Here is a 20,125-nt window from a genome sequence, read left to right on the forward strand (position 1 = left end):
GGGGTCCTCAGACCACCCATCAGGAAAGGACAGAGGAGCCAGGAGCAGCCCTCATGTCCAAGTTGTAAAACCGGGCAAAAGTGGAGGGCGTGGACCACCCCGCAGCGTTGCAGATGTCCCCGAGGGGGACACCGCTAAGATAGGCCTTAGAGGCCGCCATACCCCTTGTAGAGTGCGCTCTGACCCCGAGAGGGCATGGGAGTGCAGAGGCTTCATAGGCCAGGTGGATAGCCTCAACTATCCACCTGCTAACAGTCCGCTTAGCGGCAGCGCCACCCCTATTTGTCGGACCAAAACAAATAAGTAATTGGTCCGACCTCCGCAGAGACGCAGTCCTGCGCACACATGCAGTTGAACTTCCGCTGGTCTGGATCCTGGAAGGGGGGAGGACAGAAGGCCTGCAGTACGATCGGCTGTGGTGTAACAGAGGGCACTTTAGGTGTATAACCCACTCGTGGGTATAAAAAAGCCTTGGACATGCCTGGGGCAAAGTCCAGGTGAGTAGGGGCCACTGAGAGGGCCTGCAGATCTCCCACCCTCCGCAGAGAGGTGATGGCGAGGAGAAATGCTGTCTTAAAAGATAAGACCGGTAAGGGAACCTCTTCGAGGGGCTCGAAGGGTGCCTTACACAGAGCCTCTAACACCACAACCAAATCCCAGGGGGGAATTCTGGTCCGCACTGGAGGTCTCAGCCTCAGCACACCGTGGAGGAATCGTGTAACTAATGGGTGTTTGCCCACTGAGTGGCCACCAATAGGGTCATGATATGCAGATATAGCTGCCACGTAGACCTTTAGGGTGGAGTGGGATAACCCGTGGAGAATCTCGCCTGAAGGAACTCCAGCACTGAACCTACTGGGCAGTTAACTGGGTTTAAGTGGCGATCTCCACACCAGGAAGTGAACATTTCCCACCTCCTGGCATACACGCTCCTCGTAGAGGGAGCTCTGGATTGGAGGATGGTCTCAACAACCTCAGCTGAAAGACCAGAGGCTATGAGTTGTGCCCCCTCAGGGGCCACACCCACAGCTTCAACAACTCCGGGCGAGGGTGAACTATTGTTCCCCCCGCCTGAGAGAGTAGATCCGGCCTCAGGGGGATCTCCCACGGATGACCGCCTACTAGGCCGATGAGGTCCGCAAACCATACTCGGCCCGGCCAGAACGGGGCTACCAACAGTAGTCTGACTCCGTCCTGGCGCACTCTCGCCAGAACCCCGGGGAGCAGGGCAATCGGGGGAAATGCGTACAGGCGACGCCTCGGCCACGCCTGTGACATGGCATCCAGTCCCAGGGGAGCTGGATGAACTAGAGAGAACCAGAGGGGACATTGTGCATTCCCTCGAGAAGCAAAGAGGTCCACCTCTGCCTGGTAAAATCTCGACCAGATCTGCTTCACCACGCCGGGGTGAAGCATCCATTCCCCGGCCTCAACCCCTGTCTCGACAGGGTGTCGGCTCCCCGTATTGAGATGCCCAGGATGTAGATCGCTCTCAGCGAGCAGATTTTGTCCTGGGACCACACAAGGATCTGGTGCGCCAGCTTGTTCAGAGGGGCGCGAACGCAGACCTCCTGGTGGTTGATGTAAGAGACCACCGCTGTGTTGTCAGTGTGCACCAACACATGGTGACCTCTCAGGTCTGGGAGAAAGTGCTTCAAAGCACGAAATACCGCTAACATCTCTAGCAGATTGATATGCCACCCCTGGTGGTGATCGCTCCACAGACCGTGGACCGGGCGCCCGTTCAATACTGCGCCCAACCGGTTAGGGATGCATCTGTCGCAAGGGAGGTCCGCGACATAGAGCTCCTAACCTTGGGCCCTGATTCAGGAACCAAGGCTTCCTCCACAAGTCTAAGGCCGAACTGCACGGCGTGACACTTTGATATTGCGGGAGTGGTTTCCCTCGGGAGAACCCCTTGGTCCTGAGCCACCACTGTAGGGGTCTCATGTACAGCAGGCCAAAGGGTATCACGTTGGGCGCAGCTGCCATCAGGCCCAACAGTCTCTGATACTGCTTGACAGTGAATGACTGGCCTTCCTGACTCTCTCGACTGACATGAGGATTGACTGCACACGGGCAGGAGACAAGCGTGCCCACATTGTGGTCGAATCCCACACCACGCCTAGGTATGTGGTCCTCTGAGCGGGACGCAATACACTCTTTCTTGGCGCTCAGTCTCAAACCCAGCTCCCCCATGTGAGACAGAACAACATCTCGATGTTGAACTGCCATCTGCTCTGATTGAGCTAATATCAACCAATCGTCGATATAATTGAGTATGCGGATGCCCTGGAGTCTCAGTGGAGCCAGAGCTGCATCCATACACTTCGTAAATGTGCGGGGTGAGAGTGCTAGGCGAACGGAAGTACTGATATTGGTATGCTACGCCTAAAGCGCGAACCTCAGAAACTTCCTGTGTTGAGGAAGGATGGATATATGGAAGTATGCGTCTTCAGATCTATGTTGACAAACCAGTCCTCGGATCTGATTTGAGTCACCACATGCTTGATGGTAAGCATTTTGAACTTCAGTCTGCTGACTGAGCGGTTCAAGACCCTCAGATCTAGGATAGGACGCAACCCCCCGTCCTTCTTTGGAACAATGAAGTAGCGGCTGTAAAACCCAGATTCCACAGCATGAGGAGGGACCACCTCGATGGCCTCCTTCCTGAGCAGGGATCTTACTTCCTGTTCCATCACCAGAGCCTGCTGGGGGCCGACTACTGTCGGTGTGACTCCTGAATGTCGGTGGTGGAAAACCGAACTGAATTCGATAGCCTTTCTCTATCGTTAGTATGACCCATTGAGATACATTTGGCAGAAGTTTCCACGCTGCTAAATAATCTACTAAGGGAATCAGCCTCTCGAGGCTGACCTCTGGTGTGTGAGATACAGGTAACCCGGTGGCCTGAAACGGTTGACCGGCAGGCAGACAACGGGCTAGCTGTAAACGGGACCCCCGCAGGGGAAGCGCGTTCCCCGGCCGTGACGCACCGTCGGGTGAATCCGGCTGGGGAAACGTGCTGGAAGCCTCCGCACTCTGGCACGAGGGCAGAGATAGCGGAGTTACTCCTGAGGGCCCTGAGGAGGAACGGGTGCCGCCTGACCAGGCATAAACTGATCCTCCCAGGAGGGGCAGCCCTCAGAAGCCCTGAACCACTCATATCAGGGCTTCTTGCCGCGGGACTTCCTGTCCAAAAAGGCCCTCAGGTCTTTAGGACCGAAGCCCGGCCCAGAGCGCCGCTCGCCCCTGCTGTTTTTTAGGGGAACGAGAGCGACGCTCTGTTTTTGCACATGCCTATATGAGGAGCTGGCACGCGGTGGGGCATCTCTCGTCCCGATGCCCCTGAGATCGACGTGGAGAGAAACTATTGAACGCCGCCGCCTGTTTACGGGCCTCCTGGTACCTATCGACGACCTCATTAACGGAGTCGCCGAATAGGCCAGAAGGCTGCAGGGGCGCCCACAGGCAGACCCCGTCCCGCTCTTTCATGTCGGACAGGGTCAGCCAGAGATGCCTCTCCGCGGCCACAAGGGATGACATAGACCGCCGCCCTACAGCACGGGCGGTCTCCTTAGTGACGCGGAGGCAGAGGTCAGCCGTCCGGCGCAGTTCTGCGATGTCATCGGACCTGACCCCCTCTCCCTCATCAATCTCTTTCAGCAGGTCGGCTTGGTATGCCTGCAACACCGCCATAGTGTGCATGCAAGCCCCAGCCAATCCTGCTGCCGCGTACCCCTTAGCCATCAAAGCCGACGTTGTTCTCAGCGGCCTTGATGGTAAGGTCGAGCCTTCAAAAGACGATGCCGCACCGGGGACAGATAGGTAGCCAGAGACTGTTCTACCCGGGCATCGCCTTATAGCCGCACTCGCGACTCCCGCCACATTACCATAATGACTAGCAGCGGTGGGGGAGAAAACACGAGCGGAGTACGGCCTTCCCCCAGGACCTCGACAGCTCACTGTGGAGGTCTGGGAAGAATGGAAGGCTCCGTCTCAGAGGTGGCTGCCTTAGCTCTCAGAAATCTTTCATCCAATTTAGATTTCTGAGGCTCAGCGACGCTCGGGCGGGCCAATCGATGTTTAATTTGGCAACCGCACGAAGTTACCACCTCTAAGAGCTCCTCATATTGTGGCGTGTGCAATGGCGCATCGTCCACCACGCCAACATCAACCTCCTCGGAGGAAGAGTGAGCGCGAGTGGACGCCTCCCCGTGGCCGGCTTAGCCGGAGTACGGGCTTCGACCCACGGGACAGCGCCCGATCTGGCGGACTCCGATGGAGAAAGGGACGAGCCCGCCTTCATCTCCTCCGCCAGATCGAGTTGCGATCCCCAGACGTGCGCTCGCCGCTCCGCCTCGGCGGAAGCGGTCCCGCACCCCTGGGGACGCTGGTGAAGTCTCCTCGTGAAAGAGAGACCTCCGGGAGCGGAGTGTTCGCAGCGGTAGCTGCAAACAATGCGGACAATCAGTCCCCCTCGAGGGCTGACGCCGCGCGTGCTCGGCCCCCAGGCACGCCACGCACAAGCTGTGTGTGTCCCCACCCGTGATATAATGAGGGCAGGGATCAGCACACCGCTTGAAACGCGACGGAACACCAGCGTGTTTCGCCTTTTAGATTTTCTTTAAACTCTGATCATCAGCCATAGTATTCTCTTTTAAGCCAGACAAACAGACAGCAAATAGACAAACAATAACACGTAGCGCGCTTACTGAACGCAGAAAGCTGGTGCCGCATCGCAGAGCGCCACTTTATACTTCCTGGTCGGCGACGTCATCTCGCCCATGACGTCGCTCCTCCATTGGACAGACTTTACACGTGGTTCAGAACGGCGACGCTGAAGGCGTTCCCAAGCGTTTGTGACGCAGCTCGAGTTCCTGAAGAGGAACTAGGAAGTATTATAGTTAATTAACAATCAAAAATTAATCACAACTAGAGGATCAGCAGTTACATTTAAATAAATATAACTAAAATCACAAAAGATTGGAGTCAGATAAATGTGAAGGGTCAGAATTAAAATTGGAAAAGCAAAAGATTAATAAAAATGAGTGATTTTTAAAGAGACGCAAGGAAAAGACTGAACGTGCATTAACCTTCAAACCAGGGCCTCTGGATTCTGTTCTTTAAAAAAGGGGACCCTTACATTAGTACCTGGGATCAAGATGTGGTTTCTTAATAAGAGGCTTAACTACAGCCAGTTTGAATGTTTTGAGAACATATCCTAATGACAATGATGAATTAATAATGGTCAAAATAGAATCTATGACTTCTGGAAGCAAATCTTTTAATAGTTTAGATGGAATAGGGTCTAACATACACGCATACATAATTGCTGGTTTAGATGATTTAACAAGTTTGTACAAGTCTTCCTCTCCTATAATAGAGAATGAGTGTAATTTTTCTCAGGGGATCTATAGCTCACTAACTGATGTGAAACTGTAGTTGACGGCTGCATAGTTACAATTTTATTTCTGATGGTATCAATCTTAGAAGTAAAGAAATTCATTACTGCTTCTAATTCATTCAATACTTCTAATTTAGTTTTTCTCCACCTGTGCTCCATTTTCCATTTTCCTCTTTAGGTGCGTGTGTTTTCATTATACCATGGAGTCAGATTGTTTTCTTTCTTCTTTCTTAAGTGCAAAGGAGCAACTGTATCTAAAGTGCTAGAAAAAAGAGAGTACATAGTTTCTGTTATATCATCAAGTTTTTGTGTCGTATTGGATGTGCTGAGGAATTGAGGTCAGGAAGATTACTTAGAAAGCATTCTTTTGTGGTGGAAGTGATGGTTCTACCATACTTGTAATAAGGTGCAGAGTTCACACAAGACTAGATAGTGATCTGAAATATCATCACTTTGCTGCAGAACTTCAACCATTTTAACATCCATTCCTTGTGACAATATTAGATCTAGAGTATGTTTTCGACAATGAGAAGGTTCAGACATGTGTTGTCTAACCCCAACAGAGTTCAGAATGTCTAAAAAAGTTAAACCTAATGTATCTTTTTCATTATCAACATGGATATTAAAATCGCCAACAATTAAGACTATATCTGCGGTCAGCACTAACTCAGTTAGAAAATAAGCAAATTCTTTAATGAAATCTGTGTTGTGTTCTGGTGCCCTTTATACAGTAGCCATTACAAACATGACAGGGATTTATCACTAGCACATGATTCTATAGATTTTATATGCAGCACCAACACTTCAAATGAGTTATACTTAAATCCTACCCTCTGAGAAGTACTTAGAATATTGTTGTAAATTGTATCAACACCCCCTCCCTTACCTTTTAAACAAGGCTCATTTTTATAGCAGTAATTTTGGGGGGTAGATTTATTTAAAGTAATGAAATCATCTGGTTTTAGCCAGGTTTCTGTCAAACAGAGCAAACTAGGTTCTGATCTTTGATCAAATCATATGTATAAAGTGTTTTTGTGGAAAGTGATCTAATATTCAGCAAGCCAAGTTTTATCATTTGCTTCTTTGTATTATAGGTAGTTTTTCATTTGTTGAACATTAATTAAATTATTGCTTTTAATTTGGTTTGGGCATATTCTAATTCGGCGAACAGACACAGTCTCTATAGTGTGATATCTAGGTGAAAGAGTCTCTATGTGTTGAGAATTAACTGCCTCCTGTGACATGAGGCAGCTAACAGACGGTCGGTTTAGCCAGTCTGTCTGCTTCCTGACCTGGGCACTAGTTGGTCAAGTTGGAGCTCTAAGACTACAGTATATGCCATATTTCTAGATAGAAGAGTGACACCACCCCAGGAGGGATGAAGACCATCTCTTTTCAACAGGTCAGGTCTGCCCCAGAAACTCATCTAATTGTCTATAAATATAAATATATATTGAAATATATTTCAAAATACACAAAAATACAGTCTCAATTCCTCCAGGTTAAAATTCACTGGAATATCCAAAGCCCCTAATATGCAACCACAGTGTCCATCCACTGTAAAGCTTATCCTGTTCTGCAGTCTCTGTGGTCAAATTCAAAACATGCCACCTTACATTAGCCATGGTTGTGAAATGCAATTGACTCTTGTGTGTCTCGTGACTGATCTCATCACTATGTTTTTGGCAATAAATACCGTGACTGCACATATATTTGCTTGTATGCATTTTATATTGTTTAGAAGCGGGTAAGTTTAGGATAGGGATGGGATTAGGTGTTCCAATGAGTGTATGTATGTGTGTATATATATATATATATATATATATATATATATATATATATATATATATATATATATATATATATATATATATATATATATACACACATATACATACACATACATACAGTTGGTATGGAAAGTATTCAGACCCCTTAAATGTTCCACTTTTTGTTATTGCAGCCATTTGCTAAAATCAAGTTGTTGTTTTTCCTCATTATCGTTACACACAGCACAGTTTTCTTTTTGCAAACCCATGTGGACTTTCATGTGTCTTGCACTGAAAATAGGCTTCCGCCTGGCCATAAAGCCCCGACTGGTGAAGGACTGCAGTGATGGTTGACTTTCTACAACTTTCTCCCATCTCCCAACTGCATCTCTGGAGTTCAGCCACAGTGATCTTTTTGCATTTTTCTTTACCACCTCCCCAATAGCTCAAGCTCTGGTCATCCCAAATGTCTTCCATTTAAGGATTATGGAGGCCACTGTGCTCTTAGGAACCTTAAGTACAGCAGAAATGTTTTTGTAACCTTGGCCAGATCTGTGCCTTGTGTCTGAGCTCTTCAGGCAGTTCCTTTGACCTCTTGATTCTCATTTGCTCTGACATGCACTGTGAGCTGTAAGGTCTTATATAGACAGGTGTGTGGTTTTCCTAATCAAGTCCAATCAGTGTAATCAAACACAGCTGGACTCAAATGTAGAACCATCTCATGGACATGGACAGCACCTGAATTAAATATGAGTGTCACAGCAAAGAGTCTGAATACTTAGGACTGTGTGTTATTTCAGTTTTTCTTTTAATAAATCTGGAAAAATGTTAACAATTCTGTGTTCTTCTGTCAATATTAGGTGCTGTGTGTACATTATCAAGGAACTTGAATGATTGTAGCAAATGACTGCAATATAACAAAGAGAGTGAAAATTGAAGGGCGTCTGAATAGCTCACCCTAATTAGTCTATTGCCTGCCTATTTTTGAGCCTAAACTAGGAAATAAAATGCTTAAATTTTAATTATTGCAATTTATAATTATTTTAGGCTACAGCCCTATGTTTGTTGAAGAGTAGCCTTTTTCTGGAAGACTTGAAATTTTAAATAGTAGTTTATTTGAATGTAATATATCATTTTCTATAAATAAAATTAAAAATAGTGCTATCAAATTACACAGATAAATCACTGATAAACACTGATATTGGATATATCCTATCCTTACTATACTTGAAACATCATGTCTTGGTTTGTTCACTGTGTTATAGAGCCTTGCCCCCAGCTGAATACTCATCTCCCTCTATTCCTTTAACTGGACATAAAGAGACTGATGCTGATATACAGGCCTTTATCAGAGCCAGACACAACCTGGTCAACAACACAGGTATTATTTACACACACACACACACACACACACACACACACACATACGTATGCGTTGACCTAAGGAGACATTTTAAATATTAAAATAGAAAGACATTTTATAAAATAATAAACTTTGTATTTAACAGGTTTGTACATGGAAATAGAATAATTTATTTAAACTTTATTTAAACATCCAAATCATTTGAAATAAAAAAATATATATATTATTTTACTAATCAACAAAACACACATATTGCAACACATTATAGCCTTTATTTAATAACAATCTGCATTTATATGAATTGCCAAGGATCACTGTTACAGATAAGAATCTTTACTGTTCTATTGAAGAAGTGTCTGATGTCTGGGATTGTATGAGGGTCAGTAAAAGCTAATTTTGCTCCAGTTGTCAAACATTAAATCTTTAACAAAACTGCAAAATTTATTTTAAACATTAGTGTAATTGACTTAAAGACTACACAATAACTATAAAGCGCATTTTAACTGTAGTAAACACTCTGAACTTCTACACATATTAGCTTAGTATTAAAAGTAGACACACACAGTGTTTGGTGTCTTGGAGAAACTGAGTGGCATCTGAAAACTTGGAATGATGAGAAAGCACCAATGAAATATTTGGCCACAACCTGATGGAAAAAGAAAAATATAATTACTGTAAATTCTGGACTATAAGCCTACTTTTTTCATAGGTTTTGAACCATGCGGCTTATACAAAGGTTAAGGCAGCTATTTTTTTCCACCGCTAGGGGCGCTCTAACCGGAATTAGAATCAAAACTAAGACAAAATAAATGCAAAGAAGAATACGCTAGTTCAAGAAGAATACGCTAGTTCCTCTTTAGCAGATATAAGTCGGTAGAAGCGGATAGAAGGACGACAAATTACCAATCCTGTCAAACTCTATCTTTTCAAATCCTCACCTCTTCATCATGGAACCCACACGAAGAAGTTCGTATGATGCAAGTTTTAAGTTGAAGGCCATCGATCTCGCTATACAAGAAGAAAACTGTGCTGCTGCTCGGAAGCTTAGCGTCAATGAGTCTATGGTGAGACGCTGGAGGAGGCAGCGGGAAGAGCAAAACTTTTTTTAAATAGAGCGGATGCGGCTTATATGCAGGTGCGGCTTGTTTATTTTTTTATTTTTATTTTTTAAAAATAGAGCGGATGCGCTTATATGCAGGTGCGCTTTATAGTCCAGAATTTACTGGTAATCTCAACAAAATGAAATGATGCCTTTTAAATAATTTAAAATGTAATATCAGTTAATTACACTTGTGATGAAATTTTTTCTGGCACACACGCACTAAAACAATCAAATTAAAAACATCTCAATTGGTAACACTTTATAATAACTGCACACTATGAATAATTAAGTAAGCATTAGTAAATAGCCAGTTTATCCTTTATAAAGCATTGTTCCAACATTAATTGGCATAAGTAAGCAGTTTATAAATACACGCATATAAATGCCTTGTTCTTGATTTATAAGTATAGGGCCACGGGGTGAAGAATCACACAGCAAGGAGAGCTCAAAATAAAACATCGGAGGGTGGTTTTATTACAAAAAGTGAAAGTCAACAGAGTGGATGAATCTAAATGGGGCTCTCTTCCTTGTTCAACCTCTGTGGTGCAGTGGGTCCGTGTGGTGCTCCGTGAGAGTGGGCCGATCGGTCACACACTGCTGTCTGAGGGACAAGAGAAAAGGCTTTAGTGTCAAGTCTGACGAGTTGATGCTCGCCTTCTGGCTTCTGGCTCTAACTACCTGACTTAATAAATTAATTACAGCAGGAATATGTGTTAAAAAAGTATATATTAACACTCTGAGCAACTATTACAATTTGTCTAAATAATTTTCTAAATGACCTTATGAACCACTAACAACTCCTAAATAACTGGTTTGTAAATAATGTATTTTTAATAAATTAATTGTTAATAAAGTATGAAAATACAATTATTAAACACTATAGATATGCTCAAGAACAAAACATTTAACACTGTATTTATAATGATAAACCTATTAATGTTGAAACAACGTTTTGAAATAGATAAATTTTGATCCATTTTGGATGGCAAAGGCAAATAAACAAAGCACATGAAATACTGTTTTGATGACAACAGAAAAGGAAAAAAAACAAATATAGGTAAGACTTTAAACTACTGTGTTTTACTGCATAACTAATAAGGAATTATTGAAGAACTGAAGGATAATTATTTACACTTAACTCACTATTAATTACCAAGGAATGTGTTAAACAATCAATATATACTACAATTTTATGATTGTGTTAGGTAACAGTTAGCTAATCAATAACTAATGTAGACATTGAATTATAACCCTTTCATATAAATGTTGTTATTATTATTATTATTAGTAGTAGTAGTAGTAGTAGTAGTAGTATGAAAATCCAAAACAAAATATTAATAAATATTTTATATACATTACTGTATGCGTGCCTCCTCAGCCTATACAAATAATTAAATATACATATGTAAGGCAAGGACTGAGGAAAAGTAAAACAGATTCAAACTTTAGAAATTAATTCAAAATTAATAAATTAAGAATAATCAGATAATTCCACAGGAATTACTTAGAAACTGAAACAGTATTTTAAAGTGAAAATAAGGAATCCATTAGTAATTCAATAATATCAAATAATTCTGTAGCACTAATTTCAAACCTGAAACAGTTAGCCTATTCCAATGTTCAAAGATAGTGAAAGCTTTGGTAATTAATAAAGAATTATTAAATAAATCCACCTGAATTTCTTAGAACCCGAGCTAGTATTCTAAAGTGAAAATATAAGGAACCCATTAATAAATAATGAATAATTATAAAATATTTCTGCAGGTCCTATTTTGAACCTGAAACAGTAGGCCTATTTTAATGTGAAAAAATTAGAAAGTGTGACAGAAACAGTGGGCGTTATGTCAGGCCTCGGAGAGGCTTTTTATTAACAAAAAGGTACAAAATATAGTGTCCAGGGGAAAAGTGTCCAAATAAACGGGGAACTGGTGTCCTCGTTGTGCTGTAGGGGAAGTGCAGGTCGGATAGTGTTCCGGGTAAGGGTCCAGGTAAAGGGCGGAGTCCGGAGGGCCGCAGGCGCTCCCCTCTGGTCCAGGGCGCGCGGCGGCTGCTTCTTCTCGCAGCTTCTCCGTCGCTTCTTCCTCTGGTCGGCAGATTTGAAGGATAAACAGCCCGCATCCTGGCCCATCAGCGTAGTTATGGCAAGACAGTGGAGTTGTGGCTCTTTTCCTAGGCAGATTTCCTACAGAACATGAACACAAAGCAATTATTTATCATACTGGGCAAAAACATTAGTCAGAACCAGAAAGGCAAAACTTTTCAAGAGGCCAAAACAAAAAAGTATTATAAGATGATCTGACTTTGATTTAAAGTTGTTTATAGTAAATATTTGTGTTAACACTTTAAAATAGGTACTGGGTAGGATTAGAATGTAGAATAAGGTCATGGTCATAAGGCATGGTACACTCATGGATATATATCCATTTGACACAAAATGTCACTTACACCCTTCTGGTTCTCACGCCTCGTTATTAGTAATTATAGTAATGAGTCTTTTTGGGTATGCAGCAAAAATGCATATTTCATATCTATTATAGGCTAATAATAATAGTAGTGGACTGTAAAATAATGCACGATACCGACACAGTGCTCTCAGGTGTTCCAAGCGACTTTACTTCAATATGTGTTCTCGTGTACAAGAGTGAGGCGAGCTTATGCAAAACAAATGCATGAGTCCAGAAAGTTTCTTAAAGACACACTGTCAAAATGACAATACATTACATCTCCCTTCCTCAGCAGAAAACATTCAAACTCAAACAAAACAATTGTATATGTATATATACATCCATATAACTATTATGAATGTTAAATTCTTGACTGCTAATTTCCTTTCAAACTACAAAAACATAAATAAAGGAATTAGCACACATTCTGTGTAAACTTCAGTCAATGATGCATTTAACACTAACAATGAACATTCCAGCATCATTACATCTATCTAGGCAGGAGAGGTTACTAGCACATCACTTCCACAAGGTGTCTTTACCACACCTTTCCCTGACTACAGACAGAGCCTATTTGGAGGTTTCACTACTCTGCCCCGCCTAGTGACATACTGTCCTGCTGGCAGTGATTGCTTGCCAGAGAAAAGGCTACTCATGCGTTGATTGAGGCAAAATAGTGTGAGCTGCAGGTTTGTGCCCTTCATCACTAAATGCCTCTGGCATTTCAGTCCAAAGTTCGTTGTCAGGCCTATGACGGGCCTCATTTGCTTTTGCTGTACTTTTACGAAGATGCTGAATGTTGCGACGGTACTCCTTACTTCCACAGTCTACAACATAGGATCTTGGGAGCACAATGTGGTCTCACTATGACACCAGGAGACCACTTGAAATGTCCAGGATATGGTTGCATCCTTACTTCCTCTCCGGGGCGCCAGAGGAGTCCGGGGACCACTTGCCCTTTGCGGTCGTAATAGTACTTTTGGATGCTTTTGCTTTCATCCAGACGACATTTCACTTTGAAAGGGTCATAGACAGTAGGTGTGAGCAACTGCCGAGCAGCAGGCAGGTTGTTACGGGGCGTCTGCCCATTAGTAGCTGTGCTGGTGATAGGCCTACTGACTCTATTGGCGTTGACCTGTAGTCCAAAAGAGCAAGATGTTTGTCTAATGCCTTGCTCCATAGTCTCTTAACAGTCTGAACTGCTCGCTCTGCTTCACCATTTGAATGTGGTGTGTGAGGTGATGACGTCTTATGCGTGACTCCATAGCTTTGGCAGAAATCCTTAAATTCTTCTGCAGAGTACTGGGGACCATTGTCCGTTCGAAGAATGGTTGGGATTCCATGTCTGCTAAATTGAGCCTTAAGAGCTTCAACAACAGCACTGCTATACAGACCTTTCAGCCTATCCACTTCAATGAATTTTGAAAAGTAATCCACCACTAAAACATAATGATTACCTTCAAACTCAAACAGATCTGAGGCTACCTCTTCAAATGGAAGTCCTGGAGTTTCTGTGGGCTTGAGCGGTTCTCTGGGTAGCCGGTTCTGGAATTCAGCACACTTACTGCAGTTCTTTATCATTTCCTCTATTTTAGCACTCATGCCTGGCCAGTATAAGACCTCACGAGCTCTCTGTTTGCTTTTCACTATTCCTAAGTGAGACTGATGTACAATTTTCAGCATATTATCTTGCATGGATGGAGGTATTACTATCACGCAGGCCTTTGTAGATTATGCCGTCAACTATAGCAAGCTGACTTCAGAATCCCAATACGGTTGGACTACTGTGGGCGTGTCGCGTCTGTGGTTTGGCCACCCTTGCTGTATCATTTGTTGGAGAGCGCTGAACTCTTTTTTTGTACACTCCTGGAGCTCAGAGTACTTCTTCTCACTAACCGAGACAAAACTGAGCATTGAGATACATTCCAAGCCTTCAATTTCTGTCTTTTTCTCAGGTAGTTGTGCTCTAGACAATGTGTCCGGTAGCTCCATGTCTTTCCCTCGCCTGTAATGGACTGTCAGGTCATACCACTGGAGCCTAAGACGCATTCTTTGTATGCGCATGGGGGTAGAGAGGAGTGGCTTCTTAAAAATGTCTTCCAGAGGTTTGTGGTCATTGTACACTGTGACATGGTTTCCAAAGATGTAATTGTAAAACTTGGTACAGGAGTGGACAATGGAGAGCATCTCCTTCTCTATTTGCGCGTAGCGAGTTTCGGTGTCTGTTAGTGATCGAGACGAGAAGGCGACTGGATGGTCGTCCTGCAGCAGAACAGCACCCAAGCCGCTGCTGCTGGCATCACAGTAAATTTCAACAGGTTTGGAAGGATCGAAGAATTTAAGTACTGGTGACTGTGTGCATAAATCTTTTAGTTTGTCAAATGCTTGTTGCTGTGCTGGCTGCCATGCAAATTCAACATCAGTCTTTAGAAGCTGCCGCAGTGGAGCATCCACCTCGCTGAGGTTTGGCAGAAACTTCGACAAGTAGGTAACAAAGCCTAGAAAGCGACGGACACCATCCTTGTTTGTTGGCGCTGGCATTGACTTAACAGCTTCTATTTTAGCTGGGTCAGCCTTTAGGCCCTCGGCTGTTATTAGGTGTCCTACATATGGCACAGAAGATTGCTTGATGTGGCATTTATCGAAGTTGAGGCTCAAATTGTAACTTGTGCTCTCTGAATTACTTTATGGAGAATCGCATCATGCTCCGTTTGGTGGGAGCTGCAATCAGTATATCATCCATAATGCTTATTGCGCCACTGATTCCTCAAGCATTTCATCCATTATTCTTTGAAAAATTTCTGGTGAGCATTTCAAGCCAAAAAGGAAGCCTCAGCCACCTAAACCTCCCAATAGGTGTGTTGAAAGTTGTCAACAAAGATGATGCTTCATCCAGTTCTATTTGCAAGAACCCAGATTTTGCATCCAGGACTGAAAAAACTTTGGCGCCGGGATTGCTGAAACTACTTCCTCAATGGTGCGCATCGGGTAGTGCTCACGCTTTATGGCCTTATTTAAATCATTCGGATCGATGCAAATTCTGATCTTGCCATTTCGAACGGCTGTTACCATTGAGCTGACCCATTCGGTTGGTTGGTCGACTTTGGTGATGAATCCATCTGTGACCATTTCTTGTAGTTTCTCAATTATTTTCTTTCGGAGTGCCGCTGGTTGCCTTCTGACTGGATGAACAACGCCTTTTGCATTTGGGTCAATTTTGATGGTGTATTTGCCCGGCAAAGTTCCTGTTGTATGAGCCAACTCTGGATAATCGTCTAACCCAGGTGGTATATTTTGTGTCTCCTTGCATTACTAGAGCATTTTTATTTATTCTTTTCATCTGATGGCTGCAATGCATCAAGCCTAGCAACCAAGCCTAGTGCTTCAGCTGTTTCACCACTTAGCACATTTTCTTGAGAGATATCCACAATTTCAAACTCTGCATTCACAGTAGCACTTTTGTGTTCAATCCTTAGATCCACTGCTGCTACTGGTTTTAGCTTGTGGTTTGAGTATGATTGCAGTACTCGATGTGAACGTTTAAGCTCACCAGTGTGCATAAGTGTCTGATAACTACTCAAAGTCAACGTATTACACTTTGCACCAGTATCAATTCTGAATGGCACTTTCTGTGACAAAATATCAATGTCTGCTGTCCATTTGTCGCTACTCACATTATTTGTCTGTGTCAAATTAATGTGGAGAATTTCCTCTTCTTTAGATTCTAATTCTTCCGAATCCATCTCAACGCTTACAGTGTTGACAGATCTTTTGCGACATACTGCCACCCAATGGTTTGGCTTATGACAGTAGGAACAGACAGAGCCTTTTGCTGGGCATTTTCCTTGATTCCACTTGTGCTGAGGGTCTTTACCACAGGTTGAGCACTTTTTGGGCCGGTTCACATGCATTTCTTTCTGAGGATATTTAAGTTGATATTTCTGATAGGCTTTTTTGTTTGCCACTTGGTATTTTGTTTTCACTTGTACTGCTCGCACTTGAGACTCCTCTTCCCTGACGATTTGAATCTGCTTTTGGGAAAGTTCAAATTGCTGAGCGGTTTCCAGCGCTTTTGCCAGCGTTAAATCTTCTCCTCTGTCTAACAGTCGTTCTTGAACGCGCTTCTCTCTGACACCCGCGATTATTGCATCGATCAACATGTCATCTGGATCAGCATACTCACAATCCATTAGTATAAGTCTTAAATCCTTCACAAAGTTATCAAAACTTTCAGCAATCGCTTGTTTTCTTTGCTTAAAACGATGTCTGGCTATCCTCTTATTCTTTCGCGGCCTTATATAGCTTGCGAATTTGTCCAACACTTTAAATGGATCATCCTTCTCACCTTCCGCCCAGTTAAATGTCTTATAAATCTCTCGACCTTGTTCGCCAATCCACGTGCCTAGCCAGCCTGCACGCTGCTGCTGCGGTCAGCTCTGATAGTGGGCCTTCGAAGACAAGCGTGGCGTGACTCGAAATCTTTCGAATTCCTGATATAAATCCGGGCGTCCCAGTCGATTCTTGGATGCTCGAACTGCGAGGATGCCATTCTACCTTTTTCGTGTTTTACAGACTTCTGACACCATGTAAAATAATGCACGATACCAACACAGTGCTCTCAAGTGTTCCAAGCGACTTTACTTCAATATGTGTTCTCGTGTACAAGAGTGAGGCGGAGCTTATGCAAAACAAATGCGAGTCCAGAAAGTTTCTTAAAGACACACTGTCAAAATGACAATACATTACATGGACTTTAAAACAGTTGCTACATGTAGTAGTACTTTGTATTTGTCCTTTTACCCAAGTGATTGATTTGTGGGCCTCAACCTGACCTTATTATTATTATGACTATTATTTTAAAGTTATTTACCTTAACTTATAGATAATTAATATTAGTTCTCCAGGAGGTAGAATACATTATAGAGTACAGAATACATTAGTTATTGATTAGCTGATTATATAACACAGTCATAAAATTGTATAAAATACTGATTAGGTAACAGTAAGTAGTAAGTTAGGTGTTAATGAATAATTGCCTGTTAGTTCTTCAGTAGATCCTATTAGTTTTGCAGTAAGTGTTCTCAAACAGTATTCTAAACTGTTAACCAAATATACAACAATCACTAGAAGCTGTGAGGTACAGCCTCACAGCCTTTGAATCCATTCAGCCAATCTCTATGTCTGATAATTTTTAGCATAGCTTAGCATAGATTATTGAATCCAATAAGACCAGTAGCATTGCATTCAAATATGACCAAAACGTCCACTCATTCAGGACCATTCAGCGCAACTGAAGGTTGTGGCAAGAGGAATGTAACATCTCCTTTCCTCTTTCAGGGAATGAGAGTTGCACAAGCAGGATGATGAATTAGACACAGTATTTCAGAATAAACAAAACTAGAATGCAGAAACACAGAATTGTTGGAGAAATCAGAGACCGGAGAAACAGGAGCATGGGCAAAGGGAAGCACATATGTAATGCCTAGCCAGCAGAGGAGCCCACACCGGAATACTAGCAGTACTCCATTCCCTCTGCTTTCTTCTACAGTCATTTCCTGTGTGGTACTTTATAACCAGAAGCCCTTCTCAGACCCATTGTGAGGTATTGCATGGTGACCTGCCTAACCAAGCGTTCTCTGTTATATCTTGACTGTTGCCACCAGTATGATCTCTGCCTGTTTGTTTGACTCTCGATTCACGGACCTGCCCATTGGACTCATTGGTATGGGAACAGAAAACAGGAGTCAGATCAAAGTCAGCAAAGTTTAAGCCTTCAAGGATGTGATCAGGCAGCACTTTGTATAAACAAGCACCGACAAACTGAAGAGCTGTGGCATGTGCTTTATGCTGAGTGAGATGATGGGTCCTGAATGGGGTGCAGATGCTCAAATTAATACTCAGGTGAGAGTGATCGCTGGGATTGGGTGGTGATTGATCCTGGACCATCCATGACACAATGACACCTGATCTCAATATTGCAAACAACATCTTGAACAGATTAACTCTAAAACTACTAGCCAATACTAGAGATTCATATACTTTTGCAATACACAGATATAAAACAATGGATTATTTTTCTCAGTAAATAAATGACAAAAGTTTTTTTGTCTAGTTTGATTGGTTCTCTTTGTCTACTTGTGCCGAACATCTGATAATGTTTTGGGTCATATTTATGCAGAACTGTAGAAAATTGTAAAGGGTCCACAAATTTACAAGCAACACTGTATATCCGTGGCTGAAGCAATTTGTGTGGCTTCCTGTTTATGACCAAATCACAGTCATGCCAATATGCAGCCAATCCATATCTCATATTTACGAGTGTAGTATTGCATTTATACAACAGTGTGATGTCACAAGTAAAAAAAAAAAATAACTGAATGTCTTTAAAAGCCCTATTTTGTGTGTAACTACTTCCACCACAGAATCAAATTTAAAGTAACAAAGGAACGTTAAAAAGGGGAGGGTGAATGTGATTCTTCACTTCTTTGTAATTGTTAACTTTACTAACTATACTACTTTACTTTTTAAGCATAAACAAAAGTCCAAAATCATTCACTATTCTGTTAGTATGAATAGTGCAAGTGGTGTGTTCACAATAACAATTTCAAAAAAAAATTAATACACGTTAAATATCCAGACGATGCACTTAAATTACTAAAAAAATAAAGTGTGGAATGTTAAAAACTTCATGCACTCCTCAACTGAGAAAGCTTAAATTGCATCATTAAGGGGTAGGGGCTATTACACATTCAGAAAAAAATGAGAATTTATACACTACGTGATTAAGTATGTTACTTGTTAATGATACTTTGTGTTTCTTTTTTAAGGAGCGGCAAAATAAGAACATTTCTAATTAAGAACAGAGGAGGACAAAAAATGAACTCACACATAACTGCAAAACTGTGGACCAGGTCAATCACCAAAGGGCACCTTAATGACTCCTAAGTATGTCAAAACCCTGATTTTGAACTAGACAAAAATGTCTGGTTCAGAAGAAGCTGGGCACTCTAACAATTATAACAGCATCATTCTATATTACATATCACAGTTTACAACCTGGCTGGTTATTAATATGTTGCCTTTCAGTGGAGAACATACTAGAATGAGGAGTTTAATTTAAAGATGTTGTAGTTAGATAGCAACCATATGTATTGTTGGTAAAGGGATCTATTTCATCTGAGCAAAAGTGTTTTCAAGTTATTGTAAAGTGTTATATATAAGTTCTGCTGTAAAATATTGTCATTGTTTTATGATTTTATGTTTTATGGTCTTATAAAACTGTCAAATATTTTTATTGTTTACAAATGTTTTATTAAATTACATTACTGTCATTTTTGAGATGTAAAAAGATTCTCTTTTCAATCAATGGTAAATTGTTTCTGGCTACTTTGCTTATTGCTTCATGCTTTGCTCCGTGTTTATGTACTTTTTGTGTTTTGTAACTTCAGCAAATCATCACAGTGCTCAAAAAACACTTTTTTTTCAGAAGCACAGAAACTAAAATCTTTTTGGGACTGGAATAATATTATAAAAAAAGACTCTTTGATGGAAAAAATCTACTTGCTGCATGAATTGCCATAAACTTCTACAAAGGATTGTGTTTCTTTAAAAAAAAAAAGTTACTTGTTGGACTTTCAAAACAGCAGTTGTGAGTCCTGTGAATCGATGGCACAAACAGGGATTGAAACCCAAAAGCACTCACGACAACAGATTTTCATGAGTTGTCGATGTTTACGTATTGCTGCCATAGCATCCTCTACCCCAGATATGGTTATTACAGGGCTTGCAAACACTGGTATTTTACCAACCGCTATATATTTTAATACTATATTTGAAACTTTAATCAATGTTGGTGCGCCTGGAATGAAATCAATGGCTCAATCATAGGGTCGGTGTGGTGGTAATTGCATGTCCTCCTTCTCTCTGAAAGCTGCCATCAGATCTTAATATTTGACTGGTATTACAGGGAAATCTCATTGACTGAATTGTTTGATCACAGGTGATTCTTGACGCAAAGAGATTAGGCAGTGGTGAAGACAT

The 20,125-nt window shown here is 42.2% G+C and overlaps 1 protein-coding gene across 1 annotated transcript in view; it reads left to right on the plus strand.

Annotated features, from left to right (window-relative positions):
- Positions 1 to 19,655, plus strand: part of LOC122334898 (kinesin-like protein KIF6) — a gene marked incomplete at its 5' end in the record, with an annotated part of 104,202 nt that extends 84,547 nt beyond the window's left edge. The window contains 1 exon segment of the mRNA XM_043232782.1: positions 18,913 to 19,655.
- Positions 19,656 to 20,125: the final 470 nt, after the last annotated feature.

This window comes from Puntigrus tetrazona, unplaced genomic scaffold, assembly GCF_018831695.1.
Source record: "Puntigrus tetrazona isolate hp1 unplaced genomic scaffold, ASM1883169v1 S000000672, whole genome shotgun sequence".
Lineage (NCBI taxonomy): Eukaryota > Metazoa > Chordata > Actinopteri > Cypriniformes > Cyprinidae > Puntigrus > Puntigrus tetrazona.